The sequence below is a fragment of the Saccopteryx leptura genome, chromosome 4 (genome assembly GCF_036850995.1).
Source record: "Saccopteryx leptura isolate mSacLep1 chromosome 4, mSacLep1_pri_phased_curated, whole genome shotgun sequence".
Taxonomy (NCBI): Eukaryota; Metazoa; Chordata; class Mammalia; order Chiroptera; family Emballonuridae; genus Saccopteryx; species Saccopteryx leptura.
This window is the reverse complement of record NC_089506.1, coordinates 52,423,273-52,441,332: the sequence shown is the minus strand read 5'-3', so window position 1 is coordinate 52,441,332 and position 18,060 is coordinate 52,423,273. Positions and strand designations below refer to the sequence as shown.

The 18,060-nt window shown below is 36.4% G+C and overlaps 1 protein-coding gene across 3 annotated transcripts in view; it reads left to right on the top strand.

Annotated features, from left to right (window-relative positions):
• HS6ST3 (heparan sulfate 6-O-sulfotransferase 3) overlaps positions 1-18,060 on the top strand; it is a 914,631-nt gene that overhangs the window by 510,161 nt on the left and 386,410 nt on the right. The gene's annotated exons all lie outside the window — the stretch shown is intronic.

Below are 18,060 nucleotides of genomic sequence, written 5' to 3'. Positions count from 1 at the left end.
GCCTTAAATGCTGATTACTTTGTTCTAACTTCTTTGATGTCCCTCAACTAATGTTTATTTTTGTCTGTACTCTTAGTTTTAGCATGCCATACATACACTAAAAGAGGCTCTTAATCTATCAATAGATTTGATAAAAAGCAATGTTTAAGGAGCACTTACTGTATATACAAGATACGAGGCACTAAAAATAACATTAATAAGCAAAAGCAAATCTCATTAATGAGATAGTCCTGCTAGTGAAAGTATAAAAGGAAACTGAGATCGGAATTCTGAAGGAAATGAATATGGTTTTATAAATTTATTTCCCCAAAGAATTGACCAGATTTTGAGGGTATGTCAGTCAGAGAAGTAATCCCAGAGATCTAAAGGGCAAATAGGAATTACAGATAAAAGGTGTGAAGCTTTAGGAGAACTGCAGGTGCAAAGGCCCAGTGGTAGAAAGCTTCTGGCATCTTTGAGGAACTGAAAGGGGGGCAGTATATTTAGAGCTCAGAGAACAAGGGTGCAGTGGTTTAGGTTAAGGAGGGCAAGGTGGACATATCTAGGGTACCCCAGGAGGTCTATATAGACCATCCATGCCAGGTCATGTTGAATTGGCTAAAGCATTTTCAATAAGGAGTGTGATAAAACCAAAATTTTATTTTAAAAGAGATGTTTACTTTCATAGTTAAAGAAGGATAAACTATACTCTCAGAATGAGGAAATATATTTAATTTGAGAAATTTGGAGTATATAGTTCTTTAGCTCACTGTTGTATCACTCATCATATTGTATTACTGTGTATCTTTGTGGGCTGTTGTCTCATAAATATGTCTCACTTGAGATATGAACATTCTTGAGATATTTTTTTCTCATATTTTTTATATATTAGTGCCTAGCACAGTGCCTGGAATATAGTGGTTGATTATTACTTCCATGCTGTACACCTGGAACTAATATAATATTCAATGTCAACTGTGATTGAAAAATAAAAGTTTTTGAGTAGATGAATGGATAGGAGAGAGATGAATGAAAAAATTAGCATTAGTGTTATAAACACATATGGAGTTGTTCTGACTTAGTTTGTATTGTCTAAGATAACTTACAGCTCTCAAATTCTTTTTAGAAATGTATGTACTTCCCTGTTAATTCTCTGTACAATAGGAACCTTTGAATAGATAGAAGTACAGAATGATTACTATTAGTGGCTGGAAGCCTGGAATTAGAGTAATCATCTGATCTATGACACCCTAAACTGTAAAGCTATTAAATTGCGATGGCTGGTGTTCAGTAGCGAAAATGCCATTGGGTCAAACTTTATAAATAGGCAGAATTTTCAGATTAGGGAATGTAAAATCTGGTAAAAGTTGGATAAAGGAGCAGGGTGACTGAGATAGTATTCATATAAGGTAAATAAGGATATGGTGGATTAAGTGGGATCCTCTTCGGTTATGGTTAGTTTTTTTGTGAAGTAACTCAAACCCTCCAGAATTGTGTTGTGTTTTCTCTTAAAGAGAAATATGACGTCCTTTGTGTGGATTTTTTGTCCCCCTCCAAATAAAATGAAATGGTTAAGAAGATGAAAAACAAGAAGTAAACTCTAACAGAGCTATGCTATTTAGGAAGGTAAAATTGCAAGGGGATATTTGAAGTTTCCCAGAGCACATGCTGAGTTGCCGTTGGCTTTGGGTTGGGAGCCATGGCCTTGGAAACTTGTTTGGTGACTGCTAAAACTACTGGACAATCTTAGAAAATACTCTGTGCTTAAATTTTATTTCTAAATGTGAGATGTAAAAAAAAAAAGTGAATTTTAACAGAGACTAATGCTTGCTGGTAGGGTGGGTGTCTGGGGAACCTTTAGGCGATCTCAAATTCAGAACCCTTAAATGGTCTCCATTTCTACCCATTTATATGTTATGAATATCACATTCATTTAGATATTAGATGTTAAAAGGCCAAGCACCATGTTTGGTGTCTACACATCATGGCTTCTGGCATTGGCTTCCAGCATATTTTAAAGGTAAAATCAATATTTTTAAAAATTGGAACAGATATTTGTATTCTGGGTCACATTCAGACTATTCACATTTGGCTTAGAATCACTTCTCAGTGTGATTCTGAACATGACCATAGAATTTTTCCAGCTGAATGTGTGCTCATTGATATTATAAGGCATGTATGTATAAGGTTTCTGTTAAGGTTTTCTGTGTTGCTGAATTATGTTCAAAATGTGAGACTGGTTTCGGACATTATCATTGTAAATAGAAACAGCTCTGTGCCACCTGAAGGTATGAGAGATCAACTACATTAGAGGCAAATTAAGTTTAGTTGGCAGAAAAAAAATAATTTAACTGAACAAATTAGATACTTTCTGTATAGGTAATGAATGATTTCTTTTGTAAAAGGTTTTATTTTTATTGTTTTACCCAAAATGACCTTTTGTATCTTTTTTTCTCCCCTTTTGGCTTCCTTTCTTTGTTTGTGGATGGACCCTGTGAACTTGGCTTTCTCTCTTCTGTACAGGTAAGAAAGGGCAGTTCTGCTGCTTATTTTTTTGGCTTCAGTTATAGCACATAGTGAGAAACATTATTTATCTGTTCAACTGCTATACTTTAATATGCTGAGAATATGCTCCTAAACTTGCAAATAGATGCCTCTTAGGATGTCTCTAAGATGAAACCTTTAAATTATTAATGACATACACTATATGGTGTTATTTAGATCACATGTTGGCATTTGTGTGATGCTTTAGTAAGAGGGATGAGTTTCTGAACATCAGATTGTAAATTGGTTCATCATTTCCCATTGACTTCCATTTTAACTTCTGACTGAATGTCCATTGGCGATCCTGCCTCATGTTTTCAAAGCTGAGCTTCTTTTTTTCTCTAGCTTCATCTCCATCAAGTAGTTAGCAATTCGTAAAGATCAGGAAAATGCACTTGGTAAGTAAGAATGTGGACCATGAACACTTTGTTGATCAAATAGTCTTTTATGTTGTGAATAATCACCACCATCTGTATGGTAGTTTTTCTTTTTTAAAGTAAAATACACATATAATTAAAATAGTATTATTGGTCACTTTGTTTCTGCATCCATCTGACTTTTACAACACATGAATATATTTAATCTTTCACACAAAATTGTTGAATTGAAAAGCATTTTATTTTTACTTTTTGGGGAAAATATGTACAAAACATTTCAAGAATGTATGCATAATGGTACTCTATGTCTAAGACATTCTGGGTGGTCTTTGGAGTATTTGTGCCTTAAGTACTGAGAAGGTATATTATTAGCAAAGTATATGGTACTCAGAAATATTCATGAAAAATAATAAATGATATAGCAGTGGACATGCTAGCCAAACCGTTTCTTCAGTTTCTCTAAAATGCAGCTTTATATCTTAAAAGTATGAGGAAATAGCATTTCTAGCTTCTATTTAGCTTTCGTCCCCAAAGCACTGCCTTTGAAGTTATGATTTAATGTTATATCTCAGCTTTTATTAAGGCTCTTTATAGCAAAATGAGTACTTACAGAACAAAATACAGTTAGTAAATAGCTCTTCATGTTACTAGATGGTTCTTAATTCATCATGATACGCAATAAACTTATGAGATTTTTGTGCCAGGATTTTCTTTTCTGTGTATACAAACATATATTTTTCTCAAATTAGTAAAAAGCCAAAACAAAGACAATGTGTTTCTAGTTTTGATTACCAACAATGAGACTTAGAATTAAATTCTGTTCTTAGTTACAGTAGCTAGCACATTGTAGTTCCTGGTGAATTTTTTTTTCAATATTTCCCCATGTTTTCTAAAAGAAACCTATCATTTTAATAGCACTGTTTCCCTGTGTTGTAATTTTGTGAGTCTCTATCTTTAGGTGACATTGTAAATGGTAAATGATATTAATGTGAACCATAAAAAGAGCTAATGTTCTTTAAGAGTTTCCTAGTACCAGGCACTGGTGTTAACTTGTCTACAAAGGCATGCACACACACACATAATCCTATACTTCCTATATGTTTGGAGCAGAGTTTGTTGATTTGGGGAAAAGCATACATTTACCTCATAGCATATCAGATGATAGTATTCTTAATAGGTCTTTATCCATATAACTCTGCCTATCATTTTTCTGTCTTCTCACTTCTGCTTCTTTCTTCTTATGTATAAGAAGAAATTGCACTCTATTTTCTTATGTAAAGCAAATTATTTCCACTTAGCCTTACCTCTCATACTTAGCTCTGAACCTTCCTTTGTGTATTAGAGACACCCAGAGAGGTATTAAATAGCCTCATTGAGGGAAAATACAGGGATGGGAAAAAAGGAGTTTTATAGTTGTGAATATGCAAAACACAGAATTTATTCTTGTATTATTATTTATTAATTATTGTATTATTTGTATTACAATTGTCAACTTACTTTTGCCCAGCCTGTATATTAAATTTCTGAAGATTAGATCTTTCAAGTTATCTAGGGCAATAATTATAATCAATGGTACCAGTTTATGAGTTCGATTCTTTCAAACATATTTGAATTTAGCAGCAGCTGAGCTTAATTCAATAGGAAAACAACTATAATTAGTTTAGACCCAGCATCTTAATTCTAGAACTGTTACCTGTTTATGCAGTATAACAAAATAAGAGCTTCTGACATATGTTTTCATGGCGACTCCAAAAGAAGAGAGTGAAATGGGAACATACTGATCTAAATCTCAGAGAATGGACTGAAGTCAGAATTGTTGCAAGGAGTCCAATCATTAACAAATATTTTCAATGTATTTTAAGATTACAAATAAAAATAAATGTGCAGGGCAGAATTGTAAGGGCATTAAAATGACTAAAATCTAAACAGTTTTACAATGCTGAAAGACTTATGAGATAACTATTTTGCATCAACTGGAGTAAGAATGCATTTAAAATATTTATGCATGTTATTACAGTGCTGAAAATGCTGAGGATATTTAAATGACATGGTTACAGATTGTCTTTTTAAGTACCAAACAATTGCATTTCATGGCTATGATGTCACTTGAGAGACATATTTTATTGGCTCATCTGTTTTCTCTGGTCTATAAATAGAACTCCCCAGAATATCTAGAGTGGCAATCTATTAAATATAGGTCTTTTCACAGCATTTGCTGGGTCATAAACAGACTTGTAGATAACCCCATGCTCTGTTTCTATTATTGTATTAACACAGCCAGGCTATGTTGCTCCAAATATTGGAGCATACAGTGCTATTTGTTGTCCTAGCAATCAATATTGAATGACATCTGGACAGCCTGGAGAAGCCATCTATGATGAAACACAACAAGGACCCTTACTGCTATTGTATATTTAGGACATGAGTGTGTGGCCTGTGACTCTGAGCATTCTGGATACTTAACCATAATGATTTTCTTGACTTTCAGTCTGGGGGACTATAATAATATAATAAACATAATGATATAATAATAATATAATAATATAATATAAGGGGACTAAATTCTTAACATAATTTACCTTCTTGGACTAGTTCTGAAGAAGACCCATGCTAATCCAAATATTATTATATTTCATAGCTGTTAAGTTCAAAGGAGAGTCCATTTATTTGAGGGAATTATGCTATTATTTTTTGCTAACTGAACACATTTTGAAAAGCTAAAAGAATAATTGTGACTAATGCTGAAAGTTGTTCCCAAAGCTACATGCTTACTCTCTGGTATTTCTTCCCGTAGTTAATGTTTCAGGGTTCTGTGGCAGGTTAGAAGATCTCAAGGACACACTCAGACTACTATTAATAAGAAAATGGGAAAAGTGGAGAGACACTTTACTTTCAAAGGGAGAAAGGGGATAGTCCTATTACAGGGTTATTAATAACTTTATAATGATAGTATTAATGTGTATAAAATGCCCAGAACACTCCAGATATATGGTTGTGAGGGAGAGAAGCATGAAAATGAATGTGGAGTTTCCCAGTTGTATGCTCTTAACTGTGACATTTGTTATTAATGAATTATCTGCCACCACCTGCTTATATTCCAGCTTCACGCTAAAAGGCATGTGGGCCTCACTGGGGCAGTTCTGGTGATAAGTTATACCTTAGCTGTGAGCAATATTTCCTACTAGTCAACCCGTATACACATAAGCTTGTCCAGCCTCAGAGTGTTGCTGAATAAACCCTTCAGAGAGATTATGGTCTGATGCCTATGCTCATTTTGTGCTCTTTCCAGCTCTCTCAGCCCCAGACAGCCTTGCTCATAGGTATATCTCAAGTATCTCCTGTGTCACTTTTTTTTTTATCACTTGCTTATTGTCTCCAATGAATTCATTCATAATATAACATGAATCATAATTAATGTTTATTAATAAATCCTTCCCATGGCACCTCCCCTCTATTTTCCTTACCCAGGTAATCAATATAAACAAATACACATCTTGCATTTTCTTAGAGCTATCCCTCATTCTAACTTCTACTCAGTAATTGAATAAAGCATTCAGTAATCACCAAAGTTATATTCTTACCTTGTCTTTCTTCCTTGTCTGTGCCTTCTTTAGAAGTGCTTGGTACCTAGTAATTGTATCTGGCACATAAAAATCAATTGAGTTAAACTGAATTGCAAATCTATTATATATGTTTTTGTCCAACACTGGAAAACTCACCCCTCTCTGCTAACTGCAACTGGACATTCTGGTACCGCACTTCTGCTTCCCATGTTAGCAATGTGCTCCACAGAGGCTTGATAGCTGTTTTTTAGTAAATTTAGTCACTTAGCAAATATTTACCTGTCTCAGCCTGGCTATGTAGTATTGTGAAGGTATGGACTTGGGAATGAAGGCTACTGTATGTTGGGTTATTTATGTTAATCTTCACTGTAGCTCAGTGGACATCATCATCACCAGAAGATTTTTTTCTTCCAGGTATGACAGAGGCATTATTAAACTCTTATTTTCTTAGTCTATGTCAACAGAAAAATTGAAGTCTTGTTTAATAATGAAGTGAGTAGATCTAGTTTCAACCCAAATTTTATTATTGGGGTTCTAATTCTGTCTTCCTTAATGACTATGGGGGCCCCTACATTTATACTTCTCAAAGGTTTATTTATATGAACTCTTGTGTTTTCTATTTTCCTCTCTCACCTGTGGATTGTGGTAGGTCAGATTGTCTTGTTGTTCTTCTGCCTGGTACTGCCGCTACATCTAACTCCTGTTTCACAGATGCCGCCATTTTGTTGGTTAGACCACATTCTCTAGGGACTTGGTTCATTCTGTCTGCTTGTGCTGCTAAGTCCTCACATTCCCCAGGCAGTAACATTCTCTCTATAGTGACTAGAAAGAACCTCAGTTTCTTCAGCCAACCTTAGAGAGCTTATTATCTCATTTTATTTTAAACTTGTTCCCTTAAAGAACAGTTGTTGAGAGGCTGGACTTAGGGCTATTCTGTGATACTACTCTGTGTCATAGGTATATCTTCCTCCCTCTTCCTGACCTAACCCTATGTTAGGGTGCATAGACTTCAATTTCTCCTTAGTAAGCTGAGTATTTTGCCTTTTGGGACATTCTATATCTCTCTTTTTCCTTGTAGAATTTTAGTCCTAATGTCTACAGATAGTCAGTCCCAAGATATCTTACTATTTCTAACAGGGAGATTTTATTTCTTTGAATAATGGCTTTTACTGAGACCCTAATACATAAATGTGTGCATATGTGAACTCCTCCATGACTTTTAAATACAAATTAAAATCTACTTGAGTCTCCTTATAGTACAGTACAGTACGAAAGTACAGTAGCTTCCCTTTGGGGGAATCCTCCCCCCTTTAAAATTTCTGTGAAACTTGAGGGATTATCCAGTTCAAATGGGGGCTGAAAGGTCATTCAATTTCCATTATAAGAGAGCAGAGATCGAATCTTCTTCAGTTTGCTAGTAATATTTACTTGTGGCTGCCAAGTTGGGTGGCTGTTGACAAAGTCCTGCTCCCTGCTATGACATATGCTGCTAATTCACATCTCCATGCCAACCAAGGGCATTCTGCTAATGTTGACTTTTAAGTGAGGACAACTTCAATTTTCCAGAGCTGTGCTCACAGAATGATGACCTTCACTTGGTTCCCCAAGGTCATGGCTTTCCAAGATCCACTATTTTCTTAAAGCCTCAAAGACCTGTATGTAGAGGTTGGGCAGCTTTTCTCTTTCTGATCTTAAAACACAAAAGGTTGGACTATACCCATTTCCCAGACAGTTCATCACTTTGAAGAAGATTTCTTTAATGACTCTGGTATCCCTCTCTTCACCTTTTTTAATGTTTTTTTTTTTTTTTTTTTTTTTTTTACTTTTAAAAGTTTAATTACAAAATTAACATTAACAGGGTGACATTGGTCCACAAGAGTACATAGGTTTCAGGTAAACATTTCTATAGCATTTGAACTGTTGATTATGTTGTATACTCATCACCCAAAGTCAAATCAATTTCTGTCACCTTATATTTGTCCCTCTTTACAGCCTTCCCTCTCCCCTCATACACCTCCCTCCCCTACATCCACTCCCCCCCACCCCATAACCACTTCACTTTTATCTATGTCCATGAGTCTCATTTTTATTATTTTTTTAATTTTTTTTTTTGTTTTGATGGGCCATCATCTTTAATCCTAGCTTGCACCCGGTGGGCAAGTAAAAACACACACTGGGTTTCAACACCCACTCATTCAGTGCTCACAAAGCTACTGACTTATCCGAGTTTCCTAGAATCAAAGGTTTCTAGCTCACCAGACTTATTCACCTCTGTTCCCCATCTCCTTTCTTCTCCCTGCACAAACTCTGCACTAACTGGCTTCTCCCTCAGCACTCCACCATCTTGGCTGCTTCTTCTAGCCTCCTCCATGTGCCCTTTCTCTGCTCTTTTCTCTAATGCTAATCACAGAACCGAGAGCGAGTCTCAGTTTTAAATCACACCTCTGTATAAAATCATAAAGTTCTTAGCTTTTTCTGATTTACTTATTTCATTCAATATAATGTTCTCAAGATCCATCCATGTTGTTATAAAATGTCACTATGTCATCATTTCTTATGGCTGAGTAGTATTCCATTGTATATATGTACCACTTCTTTTTTTTTATACTAATTTTATTTTTTTAATGGGGTGACATCAATAAATCAGGATACATATATTCAAAGATAACAAGTCCAGGTTATCTTGTCGTTCAATTATGTTGCATACCCATCACCCAAAGTCAGATTGTCCTCTGTCACCTTCTATCTTGTTTTCTTTGTGCCCCTCCCCCTCCCCCTTTCCCTCTCCCATTCCCCCCTCCCCCCTGTAACCACCACACTCTTATCAATGTCTCTTAGTTTCACTTTTATGTTCCACCTACCTATGGAATAATGCAGTTCCTGGTTTTTTCTGATTTCTTATTTCACTTCTTATCATGTTATCAAGATCCCACCATTTTGCTGTAAGTGTTCCGATGTCATCATTTCTTATTGCTGAGTAGTATTCCATAGTGTATATGTGCCACATCTTCTTTATCCAGTCATCTATTGACGGGATTTTTGGTTGTTTCCATGTCCTGGCCACTGTGAACAATGCTGCAATAAACATGGGGCTGCATGTGTCTTTACGTATCAATGTTTCTGAGTTTTTGGGGTATATACCCAGTAGAGGGATTGCTGGGTCATAAGGTAGTTCTATTTTCAGTTTTTTGAGGAACCACCATACTTTCTTCCATAATGGTTGTACTACTTTACATTCCCACCAACAGTGTATGAGGGTTCCTTTTTCTCCACAGCCTCTCCAACATTTGCTATTACCTGTCTTGCTAATAATAGCTAATCGAACAGGTGTGAGGTGGTATCTCATTGCCGTTTTGATTTGTATTTCTCTAATAGCTAAAGAAGATGAGCATCTTTTCATATATCTGTTGGCCATTTGTATTTCTTCCTGGGAGAAGTGTCTGTTCATATCCTCTTCCCATTTTTTTATTAGATTGTTTGTTTGTTGTTGAGTTTTATGAGTTCTTTGTATATTTTGGATATTAGGCCCTTATCTGAGCTGTTGTTTGAAAATATCATTTCCCATTTAGTTGGCTTTCTGTTTATTTTGTTATCAGTTTCTCTTGCTGAGCAAAAACTTCTTAGTCTGATGTAGTCCCATTCATTAATTTTTGCCTTCACTTCTCTTGCCCGTGGAGTCAAATTCATAAAATGCTCTTTAAAACCCAGGTCCATGAGTTGAGTACCTATGTCTTCTTCTATGTACTTAATTGTTTCAGGTCTTATGTTTAGATCTTTGATCCATTTTGAGTTAATTTTTGTACAGGGGGAGAGACTGTAGTCCAGTTTCATTCTTTTGCATGTGGCTTTCCAGTTTTCCCAGCACCATTTATGGAAGAGGCTTTCTTTTCTCCATTGTGTGTTGTTGGCCTCTTTATCAAAAATTATTTGACTATATATATGTGGTTTTATTTCTGGACTTTCTATTCTGTTCCATTGGTCTGAGTGTCTATTTTTTCTGCCAATACCATGCTGTTTTGATTGTCGTGGCCCTATAATAGAGTTTGAAGTCAGGTATTGTAATGCCCCCAGCTTCATTCTTTTTCTTTAGGATTGCTTTGGCTATTCGGGGTTTTTTATAGTTCCATATAAATCTGATGATTTTTTGCTCTATTTCTTTAAAAAACGTCATTGGAAGTTTGATGGGAATTGCATTAAATTTGTATATTTCTTTGGGTAATATAGCCATCTTGATTATATTTATTCTTCCTAGCCAAGAACAAGGTATATTCTTCCATCTCATTATATCTTTTTCGATTTCCCTTAACAATGGTTTATAGTTTTCATTATATAAGTCCTTTACATTCTTTGTTATGTTTATTCCTAAGTATTTTATTTTTTTTGTTGCAATCGTGAAGGGGATTATTCTTTTGAGTTCCTTCTCAGTTGTTTCATTGTTGGCATATAGAAAGGCTATTGACTTCTGTATGTTAATTTTGTATGCTGCGACCTTACTGTATTGGCTTATTGTTTCTAGTAGTCTTTTTGTGGATTCTTTGGGGTTTTCGATGTATAGGATCATATCATCTGCAAAAAGTGATACCTTTACTTCTTCTTTTCCGATATGGATGCCTTTTATTTCTTTGTCTTGTCTGATTGCTCTACCTCTAGTACCACATTAAATAAGAGTGGAGAGAGTGGACAACCCTGTCTTGTTCCTGATTTAAGGGGGAAAGCCTTCAGTTTAGTGCCATTTAATATGATGTTAGCTGATGGTTTATCATATACGGCCTTTATCATGTTGAGATATTTTCCTTCTATACCCATTTTGTTGAGAGTCTTAAACATAAAATTGTGTTGTATTTTATCGAAAGCCTTTTCTGCGTCTATTGATAAAATCATGTGGTTTTTGTTCTTTGTTTTGTTGATATGGTGTATTACGTTAACCGTTTTACGTATGTTGAACCATCCTTGAGATTCTGGGATGAATCCAACTTGATCATGATGTATTATTTTTTTAATATGTTGTTATATTCGATTTGCTAGTATTTTGTTTAGTATTTTAGCATCTGTATTCATTAGAGATATTGGTCTGTAGTTTTCTTTTTTTGTGCCATCCTTGCCTGGTTTTGGTATGAGGGTTATGTTGGCCTCATAAAATGTGTTTGGAAGTATTGCTTCTTCTTCAATTTTTTGGAAGACTTTGAGTAGAATAGGAACCAAGTCTTCTTTGAATGTTTGATAAAATTCACTGGTATAGCCGTCAGGGCCTGGAATTTTATTTTTGGGGAGGTTTTTAATGGTTTTTTCTATTTCTTCTCTACTGATAGGTCTGTTTAGGCTTTCTGCTTCTTCTTGACTCAGTCTAGGAAGGTTGTATTGTTCTAGGAATTTATCCATTTCTTCTAGGTTGTTGAATTTAGTGGCATAAAGTTTTTCATAGTGTTCTACAATAATTCTTTGTATATCTATGGTGTCCGTGGTGATTTCTCCTCTTTCATTTTGGATTTTGTTTATATGAGTTCTTTCTCTTTTTTCCTTGGTAAGTCTTGCCAAGGGTTTGTCAATTTTGTTGATCTTTTCAAAGAACCAGCTCCTTATTCTATTAATTTTTTCTATAGTTTTTCTGTTCTCTAATTCATTTATTTCTGCTCTGATTTTTATTATCTCCTTTCTTCGGCTGGTTTTGGGTTGTCTTTGTTCTTCTTCTTCTAGTTCCTTAAGGTGGGAAGTTAAGTGGTTCACTTGGGTTCTCTCTTGTTAGTTCATATATGCCTGAAGTGATATGAACTTCCCTCTTATCATTGCTTTTGCTGCATCCCATATATTCTGATATGTCGTATTGTCATTTTCATTAGTCTGTATATATCTTTTGATCTCTGCACTTATTTCTTCTTTGACCCATTCATTTTTTAAAAGTATGTTGTTTAGTTTCCACATTTTTGTGAGATTTTTTTCCTCTTTTTTGCAGTTGAATTCTATTTTCAAGGCTTTATGATCAGAAAATATGCTTGGTAAAACTTCAATTTTTCTGAATTTGCTAATGTTGTTTTTGTGGCCCAACATATGGTCAATTCTTGAGAATGATCCATGTACACTGGAGAAGAATGTATACTCAGTCACTTTGGGATGAAATGTCCTGTAGATGTCTATCATATCCAGGTGCTCTAGTGTTTTGTTTAAGGCCACTATGTCTTTGTTGATTCTCTGTTTGGATGACCGATCTAGAGCCGTCAGCGGTGTATTGAAGTCTCCAAGTATGATTGTGTTTTTGTCAGTTTTTGTTTTAAGATCAATAAGTAGCTGTCTTATATATTTTGGTGCTCCTTGGTTTGGTGCATATATATTAAGAATTGTTATGTCTTCTTGATTCAGTGTCCCCTTAGCCATTATGAAATGGCCATTTTTGTCTCTGAGTACTTTTCCTGTCTTGTAGTCAGCATTATCCGATATGAGTATGGCTACACCTGCTTTTTTTTGGATGTTATTTGCTTGGAGTATTGTTTTCCACCTTTCACTTTGAATTTGTTTTTATCCTTGTTACTTAGATGAGTTTCCTGTAGGCAGCATACAATTGGATTTTCTTTTTTAATCCATTCTGCTACTCTGTGCCTTTTTATTGGTGAGTTTAATCCGTTTACATTTAGTGTAATTATTGATACTTGTGAGTTCCCTGTTGCCATTTTATATCTTGCTTTCTGTTAGTTTTGTGTCTTGTTTGATCCTTCTCTTTCATTTTTCTATCTTTTGTTTTTATTTGGTTGTATTCCATACATCTTTCCTCTGTTGCTATCTTTTTTATCTCATGTGCTTCTGTGGTGGTTTTTTCAATGGTGGTTACCTTTGAGTAATGAAAAGGGTCCCTACCCTGTTCATTGTAGCAAACTATTTTGTGAGTACTTTTGCACTCCATCGTCCTTTGCTACTGTTAATCTCCATCTTCTTCCCCTCTCTCTTTTTGTTGTTGTCACAGTTTAAATTTGGTTTTATTGTGTTCTTCTTGTAGCTTTTACTTGTGGCTCTGGTTTTTTTTTGTTCTTTGTATCTGATTGGAGAACCCCCTTTAGTAATTCCTGGAGTGGGGGTTTTCTGATGATAAATTCCCTCATCTTTTCTGAATCTGTGAATGTTTTTATTTCTCCTTCATATTTGAAGGATAGCTTTGATGGGTATAGTATTTGTGGCTGAAAGTTCCTCTCTTTCAGGACTTTAAATATTGGGGTCCACTCTCTTCTAGCTTGTAGAGTTTCTGCTGAGAAATCTGATGATAATCTAATGGGCCTTCCTTTATATGTTGTATTCTTCTTTTCCCTAGCTGCCTTGAGAATTTTTTCTTTGCTGTTGGTTTGTGTCAATTTCATTATGATATGCCTTGGAGTAGGTTTGTTGGGGTTAAGAAAACTCGGAGTTCTGTTTGCTTCTTGAACGTGAGGCTTTAGTTCTTTCCACAGGCTTGGGAAATTCTCATCTATTATTTGTTTGAGTATATTCTCCATTCCATTTTCTCTCTCTTCTCCCTCTGATATACCTATTATTCTTATGTTATTCTTTCTGATGGAGTCAGATAATTCTTGTAGGGCTATCTCATTTTTTTTTAATTTTTGAGTCTCTTTCTTCTTCTCTGTGTTGTGCCTCAAGTTGCTTGTCTTCTATTTCACTAATCCTCTCTTCTATCTGACCTGTTCTATTAGCTAAGCTTGTTACTTCGTTTTTCAGCTCGTGAATTGAGTTTTTCATCTCTGTTTGATTTGTTTTTATAGTTTCAATTTCCTTGGACATATATTCTTTGTGTTTATTGAGTTGTTTTCTGAGCTCCCTAAATTGCCTTTCTGTGTTTTCTTGTATATCTCGGAGGATTTTTAGGATTTCTATCTTGAATTCTCTGTCATTTAGCTCCAAGGTTTCCAATATATTAAATTTTTCTCCATAGATTTTTCCTCATTTAGCTGTGTTACCTCTCTTTCTTTTGTATCCATGATATTTGATTTTCTCTTCCTTAATGGCATCTGAGGGTGGTTTTGTTGATAGTATTAATGAGATTTAATAAAGAATAAAAAGTTAAAAAAAATAAAAAAATAAATCAAAAAGAGTTGTTTTTTTAAAAAAAAATTAATAATAAAATAAAGGAAAGTAAAATAAAATAAAAATTAAAAAAAAAGGAAATTATTCCCCCCCTCCTTTTTTCCTCTCCTCTCCTCTCCCCTCTTTTTTGAGAAAATCTTGTGGTGAACTGTGAATTATAACAAACAATGCCTGTGATGGAGGGCCTGAATTGGGGAAAAGTAATAAAGGGGCAAAAAAAAAAAAGAAAAAAAAAAAGAAAAAAAAGGGGGTATAGACCCAGAAAAAGCAAATAAGGAAAAAATTTGGGTCAAGAATAAAATGATTTGCTTTTAGGTGTTGTTTGTCTAAGAGTTATGATGAGAGGAATAAGAGGAAAACAGAAAAATGGGGGGACAAATTAAAAAATTATTATTGTATTTAGTGGAACAAGAACTAGATAAAATGGAGAGCCAGGGATGGGAGCACTGCTAGTGAGTTAAAAAGGTGAAGTAAAAACCACCCAAAATGCCACAAACATAACTTTGAGTCCCAGATAAGATAATTTGTTTGTTATTGAGGTTTGAATGAGAGGAGATGTAAAGGAGAAAGGAAGAAACTAATATAGAGGGAGAAAAGAAAGAGAGAGAGAGAAAAAAAGAGGGAACCACTAAAAGAAGAAAAAAGAAAGGAGAGAGAGATAGAGAGAGAGAGAGAGAGGGAGAGAGTTAAGGGTTTTGGAGTGCAACCCTCATAGAGAGAAAGGAAGAGGAGAGAAAAGATAATGGGAGATGTAACACTTATGGGTAGTGTAGTTCAAGGAGAGGAGAGAGTAAGACCGGCAGAGAGTTAATCGGCCAAATTGGAGGAGGAAAAAAAGTATCAAGAATGAAGATAAGAGAAACAAATGAACAAATATAATAAAATGGGATAGGTTATAAAGTCTGCAGATTATTCTTGATTTTGAGAGGTTATCTTCTTGCTTTTTCTTTTCTTTCCCTCTTTCTGGTCGGTGACTCTGTACCCCGGGTTCTGCCCCTTTGGCACGCTCAGGTAGAGATTTGCAGTTGATAAATCTCTATGGCAATGTCATGTATTATGCTTTAGTTTCGTTGGCAGTCGAGGCTCATTAGCATTTATAGGCTCCGACAGTGAGAGAGTAATTCCTGTTCCTGGAGCCTTTCTCCTAGTCTTTCCTTCCTCAATTAGTAGCCTGAAAATCCAGCTATGGGGTTGCTGCTGCCTCTGCCTGGATAGTAAGAGGCTCAAAGAGCTGGCAACTCCCCACTCTATTTCCACTCAGCACAGGGCTCTGGGTAAGGCTCAGTCAGTCAGAGCTGCTAGCATAATCAGGCGGGCTTTTCGCCCACTCAAAGACCTCTGGCTCTGCCACTCTGTCCGGTAACACAGGCAGGTGCCCACTTTCGGGGCGCTTGGAGGAAACTCTCGCTCACTATCTGCGTGCGCAGACTAGGATATCCGGCCAGCAGTCTCACGCTCTGAGTGAAACCCCCAACCGCATGGAAAAGTTGCAGCGTTGGAATTGGCTCTCGCTCCGTCCCCGTGCGCAGCTTTTGCAAGGCGCTGGGGTGGCCCAAGATTCTGCTTTGACCCACACAAAGGCCCCTGACTCTGCCCCTCTGTGCGATAACACGGGCGCGCACTGCCAAGGCACTCGGAGGAACCACTCACTATCTGCGCGCGCAGACCAGGATATGAGGCCGGCCGCGTTTCCCTCTGAGTGAAACCCCCACCAGCATGGAAAATTTCGACCGTTGGAATTAGTTCTCGCTCCCTCCCGTGCGCAGCTTTCCCAGGGTGCTGGGGCTGCCCAGAGATTCTGCTTTTGGCTCACAGAAAGGCCTCTGACTCTGCCTCTCTGTGGGGTAACACGGGCAGAGCTTAGGAAGAAATCTCTCGCCCACTAACTGTGCACTGACCAGGAGATCGGGTAAAATGGCTGCCCCGCTTGTCTTTCTTTGTTTGGGTTTGGCGCGACTGTTAGCTTGTATTGCCCGGGTTGCCACAGGATCAGTTTTTCCTTGGCTTGGATCTCCGTGCCACAGCCTGGTTCGGACGTTTGTGCCACGGCCTGGATCTATTCACCCCCTTTGCCTGCCTCAGTTTCTATATTCACAGTTACCAGAGAAAGCCGCCCTGTTTAGGTTAGTGAGGAAGGCGGAGCATTTCTTACTCCCTATTTCCTTCGGGGTTTGGTTATATATTTAGCCAATTTTTCACTCGACCATACCTTCGGGTGTATTGCGAAGCATCTGGAGGCTCCAAGTATAGGTTTTTCTGTTTCTGGTTGAAGATCTTGTTGAGTTTTGGGGGAGATTTATCGGTATCGCTTCCTACCCCGCCATTACTCTGACGTCATCGCCCTGTACCACTTCTTTTTTATCCAGCCCTCTATTGAGGGATACTTTGGTTGTTTTCATGTCTTGGCCACTGTGAATAATGCTGTGATGAACATGTAGGTGTGTGTTTCTTTACGTACAAATGCTTTTGAGTTTTGGGGGTATATACCAAGTAGAGGGATTACTGGGTCATAGGTAATAATATTCTTAACTTTTTGAGGAACCACCATACTTTTTTCCATAATAATTGTACTAATTTGTATTCCCACCAGCAGTGAATGAAGATTTCTTTTTCTCCACAGCCTCTCCAACACTTGTATTACCTGTCTTATTGGTAATAGCCAATCTAATGGTGTGAGGTGGTATCTCATTATAGTTTTTATTTGCAATTCTAGAATAGCTAGTGAAGATGAGCATCTTTTAATATACCTGTTGGCCATCTGTATGTCCTCTTGGGAGAAGTGTCTTTTCAGGTCCTCTCCCCATTTTTTTTGTCAACTAAAAATATTTAATTATTCTGATACTGGCAGTGTGGACTGCTCGGGAGGGCAAAGGAGGGGTGTCTGAAAGCTACAGCATCTGAAGAACTTTACTAAACAATCTTTCCATTTCCCCACATCCTTCATTTTGTGGTAAAGTACAATAGAACCCAAATAAACTCTACATGTTAACTCTCTCCATTTTTTAATTGAATTGTTTGCTTGTTTGTTGCTGAGCTTTGTGAGTTCTTTAAATATTTTGGATATTAACCCCTTATTGGAGCTGTTGTTTGCAAATATCATCTCCCATTTGGTTGGCTACCTATTTGTTTTGTTGTCAGTTTCTTTTGCTGTGCAAAAGCTTTTTAGTTTGATATAGTCCCATTCATTTATTTTTGCCTTTACTTCTCTTGCCTTTGGGGTCCTGGATTTCAAAGTAATTCTCGACACCTCCCTCTCTATATAAAAATAAAGCAATTTGCTTTATGTACACATTTTAATAATGATAATAATTTTTAGGATGTTTTACAGGGTTTAAAGTTATTCATTATTGCATTTATTCTTCACAATCACTCTCAAGATTGAAATCATCATTCTGTCAGTGTGAGGCATAGGCAGTGTGGAGTAAATTTTCTTCAGAGCGGTATTGACACTTACCAGTAAATAAATGAATGTCATTCTCTTGACCTTTATAATGCTGGGGAAAAAGTTAATATTCTAACTTATGAACTGAATTATG